The following is a 6,283-nucleotide window of genomic DNA, read 5'->3' on the forward strand; positions in this document are numbered from 1 at the left end:
CTGGCCTCACCTTCTTTGGGGCGGGGCGGGACAGGGGTGCGGGGAGTGAGTTTCCCTCTCTCGACTCCCTGGGGTCTTTCCTTGACCCCCATCTCCTGGGGTATCCCCCGCGGGGATTTGCGGCCCATTCTGACCCCGCCCCTGCTTCCCTGCAGGTGTTCCACGTGTCCCTAGCGTTTGCGTCACAATGACCTGGCCGACAGGTGCGAGCCTGGCGAACGTCCTAGGCTTCGCTGTGCCCTGGGCGTGCTACGTGCTTCAGGTTAGATTTCTGTGGCTTTAGGGGACAAAAGACTTCATGAATTTCTTGTCGAGAAAAATTAAAGAGGCCTATACCTGGAAACCAACAAATGGCTTGGTTACAAAGCAACGCTATACATATGGGTGGATGCATGTTAATTTCCACATATTCTGTATTGAGAATAGATGTTTTGTATTTATAAGTTGTTGATACTTAGAGCAGTTTCACCTTATCTTCTTCTTCATGACCAGGAAAGAAGTAAACTCTTGTTTCTGGAATAACCCACAGTATATCCATCAGGAGGTGAAAAAAAGGAATTGACCTTGTGAAAGTGGTCAATGCTGAGACCCAACTGCAACGTGCTATGACTTCCTTCCTGATTTATATTAGATATTTATAATGAGGTTGATGTGATACTCATTGGTTGAAGCAATTTAACAAGGCAGGAGGAAAGGCTATTCAGTATCGATGCAGACAGACACGCAACCCTTACCTAACAACCGTGGTGCTTGCTATGTGCCAGGCATATGCCGTCTTTACATTAATCACGATAGCAATGCAAGATGATAGGAAGAATTATTATCCCTATTTTATAGATGAAGACAGTGCTGAGAGAGCTTTACTAATTACTATAAACATATTCGATAGAATATTGTCCAACTGCATGAATCTAGGGTTATCTGAACTTGCTGCCTGCAGTCGATCTCGAAATAGAAATGTGCCTGATCAGGATGTACAGGGAAAAGCACCAGGAGAAGATGCTAACATCTTAATGGAACTATAATAAACTGGGGAGAAAGACGAGGCTTTCTTCTGCAGAGGGACGGTCTCAGAAACTCCCCGGGGGCAGTTCTACCCTGTCCTTCAGGGTCGCTATGAGTCTGCACCCACTCAATGGCAGTGAGTCTGGTTTGGTTTTTTGGGTAATAAGATGGCACCACTCCAGAAAGTTACATAACCTTTAAAGTACACATTAGTCTTCGGATATATCCTTTCAGGATTATGTTTGTCTTGGATGCATATAAGCCTCTCCCAGGGTGTCACAAAAACTCAGAGCTGAGCAAGCATCAGGTTTTTAATAAGGGCTTATGAATAAACAAATACCTGAATGAATATGGTCAACAAACAGCAAACTAACTGTTCAACAGCCAATATTTAAGAGAAACTTCCAGAGAAAAAGTCATGTTCTTATACCTTTCATTAAAACAATTCAAACTAACTTTTTAACCATGCAAGTCAAGTGGTTTTGCTATTTGTAGGAAAAAGAGTAACATTTTTAAATTAGAAAGACTGCCCTGCAGGGCAAAAAAAAGATTCTGATTTTAAAATTTTCCACTGTTGGATTCAATAGCTTACGTCTAAAATCTCTTCCTCACTCACAGCCCTCAAGCCCATTTTGAGTCATGGCAACCCAATAGAACAGGGTAGAATTGCCCTCTGGGAGTTTGCGAGACTTGTGGGTTTCCGAACTATTGACAGGAGTAGAAAGCCTCATCTTTTCCTGTGGAGTGGCTGGTGGTTTTGATCTGCTGACATTGGGATTAGCAGCCCAACACATAACCACTACTCTACTAGGACTCCAAAATCCTATTACTGGGTGTTAAATAGAGAAAAAAGAGGTGGGGTTTTTTTTTTACAGAAAAATGAAATGCTATTCCATATGTGGTAGGTACTCAATAATTGTAGACTGAATATATCAATTAATTGAAGCGCTGAGAGAGAAATCACAAAATTCTTTGATTCTGTAACATTCTCCTTTCCAACAGTAGTGAATTAATTACTGGTTACATGAAAAGGTATTGGAAATTCCAATTATCAAAGCTGACTTTGAAGCTTATATTTACATTTGTTTCAAAAGAACTACTGAATGGCAGGTTGCTTCCCTCAAAACACAAAGAACTGAAACCCAAGTGTTATGGAAGTTAAAGAAAAGGTAGTAGTATGCAAACACTTACTTGAGCCCTGTTATTTTTCCAAAGTCCAAGGAGGAAACCTTGACCGTGAGTGTGACAACTTGTCCTAGAGGCTAAAAGTGGCTCCAAGGACATGATCTAAGAATAAACAAATATGTGAGACAACGTCTATCTTATCAGACTTGGCACTGAAATCCCATGGGTTCACAGAAAGCTTCAAATAAAACTTAAAATGACTTTCTCCATTTTTAATTTTGTCCCAATACTTATAGTAATCCCTAGGGGAAGAAATAATGAATTTATAATTATTCTTTATAACCACAATGCGACGTTTTCTTCCAATTAAAAAAAATACTCCATTACAATTCCATTTTTTTCCTGGAAGTTTTTTTCTTCTTCTAACTCTTGCAGACCTCAAACGAGATGTGTTGGCACAGTGATTGCAAGAATGGGCTCGACATGAGTCTTAGAACATTTTCGCCTTAATAGCTTTCCATTTTTTAATGAAAGAAGAAGCTGGTCATCTATCAAAACAATTTTAGTGTATCATCACAAACAGATAATAATGAGTTATAGGAATGAATTAGGACTTAATGACAACAGAGAAGTGAAATGAAGATTTATTCTGAGCAACTAATATTAATGGAGGGTGTCATTGAAGGGAGACAGGAGAACTAATGTATTTGATTTATGGTAAAGAAGCATTGACAATGAACATTGCCTATACCCGGGCTGTTGGAAGCACAGACAAATTTCTCTCGGAAGAGATGCGTCCGAGTCCACCATAGAAGCAAAGCACTCACACGTTAGCAGGAAGAACCAAGTCTCAGAAAAGGACGTCATGCTCGGTAAGTAGATTCAAACAGTGACGGCAACAAGGGGCTCAAACCTCAAAATTCAGAGGATAGCTCAGGACCAGCCAGAGTTTCATTCTGTTGTGAAGAGGCTTGCTGTCAGTCCAGATCAATTCAATACCACCTAACGACAGCATCATTGAAGGGAAAATAAGCATCCCACCCCCAAAGCCAAACTTCCAATAGTATAAATAAAACAGGTGTTGTGGTACCAAATTTCTAACATAATTCTTTTCTGAACACTACTTTCTGAAACATTCGAAAACGATTTTCAGTTAGCAATATCCACATACTTACAACAATGGTCCATATTGGGAGTTAATTTTTTTAGGAAATGAAACTTGTTATATCTTAATGGGTGCTTTTGACTGGGTAGTTCTAAGATCTCTTTGTGTTAACAGGCTCTCTCCCTCTCTGAATCTAAAGCATGTTACATGGTGGCCGTGTAGTTCATCTGATATGACTGGAGCAGTGTCATATTCCTAGCAAACCAGCCCCCAAACAAACCCACCTGTCAAGATGATGCTCAACCACAGTGGCCCTTCACAGCAGGAATCTTTGTGGAGACGGATCGCCAAGCCTTTCTTTTCTCGTGCACTGGATGGGTTTGAACCCCTAGACTTTAGAAAATAGCTGATACCAAAGTGCTTGCACAACACAGGGATATTTATTTATTTATTTATACATACATACCTACATATAGTCTACCTATATCTGCATGCAATATAATCTGTGCTAGTGTAATTATACTTTCAGCCAACACTAAACAAATTAACTGGGTGAAGGGGCACCACAATGCAAATGTGTACTCGGCCGGCCGTTCACTCCAGACCTGTCTTTATCATTTGCTACGGCTCTGAAATCCTTTCCTTTCCTGACTAATGGAGGATGTATCACAGTTGCTCATGGTACCTGTCTCGTAGTGAGATTCTAAGACAGAGCTTATGCTATTATTATTATGTTTAGTAAATGCCATACATTAATAAGAACAAAATTGTCTTTAAGAGCTGCTAAGAGAAGCCAATGAGGTAATCTCTAAAAATGAACTTTGAACACACTGATGTTTTAAAAATTATTATCGTCTGGTTTTGTTGGGGCTAAAAACGTAAAGGAGAAACAGCTGAGCTGGCTGAGAGATGGGCCAGGCCATGGAAGCCCTGTGAACAGGGTGAGGGTGGGTGTTGTTTGCTCATTTTTCCGGAGGTAAGTGGAGATTTGGGGGCAGTTTTCAGTGGAGGAAAGTCTTGGCTCTGACACCCAAGCTAGTGGGAGCCACGGGAGGCTTCTCAGTAGAGGAGTGACTAAGCGCCTGTGACATCGGCCTCACAGGGCTCTGGCTCCGTGTGCGGAGCAGTCCAGAAGGAAGCAGGAGCGCGAGCAGCGAGCAGTGAGGAGGCACCCGAGGGGGAGGAACACCTGGCTGAAGCAGCGGGCGGGAGAAGTGGTTGGGATGTCGAGAGGTTTTGGAGGTAAGACGCGCGACTGTCTAGAATGGGTGTTCCAGGGTGGGAAGGCGATCCTGCTCTCTGATGTGGAAGGGCGGAGCAAGTATTCGTCTTATTGAAAGGGCATACCTCTTTTTAGTATATTTAAACTATTGAATTGTAAGATACGTGAATTATGCCAATAAAACTGTGAAACAATAAAAAAGAGAGCATTATTACCGCCACCCGCCTTATAAGAATATTATCATTAAAGACTTTTTGAGTGGATCAACATTTTTTTTGGTTGATCAGAAAAAGTATTCATATTCATTTATTTTCCTAATAAGTGTGCACATATACATGTTTGTTTATATTAATAATTCAGAAGTAGCACATATACTAGTAGATTAAAAACTCAAAAACCAAGCTCAGTGCCATTGGGTCAATGCCACTTCACAGTGACTGCAGGACAGGGCAGAACTGCCCCGGGGTTCTACAACTGCGGCTCTGCAGGAGTAGACAGCCCTGGCTTCCTCTGGGAGAGCGGCTGGTCTGGAGCTGCCGGCTCGGCAGTCAGCCCCCAATGGAACCACTGCGCCACCAGGCCTTCGGGGAGATAAAGTGCAGTACAAGTCTTGGATGCTTGATAGCTTCTTTGTGAAAATAGAATCTGTCAAGGATGATACTGATTTAGAAGTTATAGACAATAAAAGCTGCTAGTATTGCTTTGTACAATGAAAAACAAAACTTTAAAAAAATCAAGTGCATTTTACAATATGTACTTCATACTGTGTTGTGACTAGTGAAACTTATTCTTGAAAATTAAACAGTACTCACATGGTTAAACGAGAGCTTAAAACAAAAGGTAAGCTAAATAAAACAATCTAGTCCCTGTACTGTCTAGTCCTTAAGGACAGATTGGATGTACATAATTACATGGGCTAACTATCTTGGTCAATTTTGTTTTAATTCCTGTGATAAACAGTTTCTGTAGCTCAGCAAAGCTTTCCTTATTATCTAGCAGCACTAGTTATGCGAGGACACGTGAAGAGTTATTGCTACTAGATTCAAGTTCATCCATGAAATGTGTTTAGGCATGTCTCTGTGATCGGTGGATGGAGTTGCGGGTAAATTCTCTCAGTAATACACCTGTTTTAGGCTCATTAGAGTGTCTTAAAAACATAAATGGGGATCCCATCAACAGTGACTTCCAAAGGCAGCTTCTGGGTCAATTAAATCCAAGGGGGACAGGTCAGCTCAGTAGATAATAGTAACAGGTTTTAAGGATCCGAAAGGGGTAAGCTTAATAGATGCTTTCAAAAGACATAGGACGATCATTGGAGGTGGGATAATTAGGCAGTTTTAAGAAATTAAAAAGCTGCATTGGTAGGAAAAAAAGGAAATTTTGTTGAGAAATAGTTTTCCATTATTACAACTCATCTTCTTTTTCTTCAGGGTAGCATGGGCTATCTAACCATCTACCCAACAACCCTGATCTTGCCCCTTCAGGCATATGTTCATTCCCAAAGCTCAAAGAACATTGAAAAGGATCAAGAGTTGAGTCCCCCCAGGGTGGGCCAGCGCTCTTAGTCATGTAGTGTAGTGTACATTGACGAGCACCGCATTCTTTGGGAAAAGGTTAGAGGAATGATAGAAGCACCGCTTCCAGGGGTGTAAAGACCTAATGGAGGATATGTCAAGAAACAATAGCTTCACATTTATATTTTTGCTTAGTAATGATTTCTATGATTTTGTAGCAATACTTTTTTTACTCACCCTTGTATAGTTAAGCCAATCTCTGTGTGGGTGCATGTGCAAAACCAGAGCAAACATTTAATTAGTAGCATTAAC

At 41.0% G+C, this 6,283-nt stretch overlaps 1 pseudogene; it reads left to right on the forward strand.

The window, feature by feature from the left end:
- Positions 1–6,283, forward strand: part of LOC101660037 — a 117,634-nt pseudogene that overhangs the window by 737 nt on the left and 110,614 nt on the right.

The sequence above is a fragment of the Echinops telfairi genome, unplaced genomic scaffold (genome assembly GCF_000313985.2).
Source record: "Echinops telfairi isolate 266 unplaced genomic scaffold, ASM31398v2 ScPeMD7_23;HRSCAF=83, whole genome shotgun sequence".
NCBI classification, from domain to species: Eukaryota; Metazoa; Chordata; class Mammalia; order Afrosoricida; family Tenrecidae; genus Echinops; species Echinops telfairi.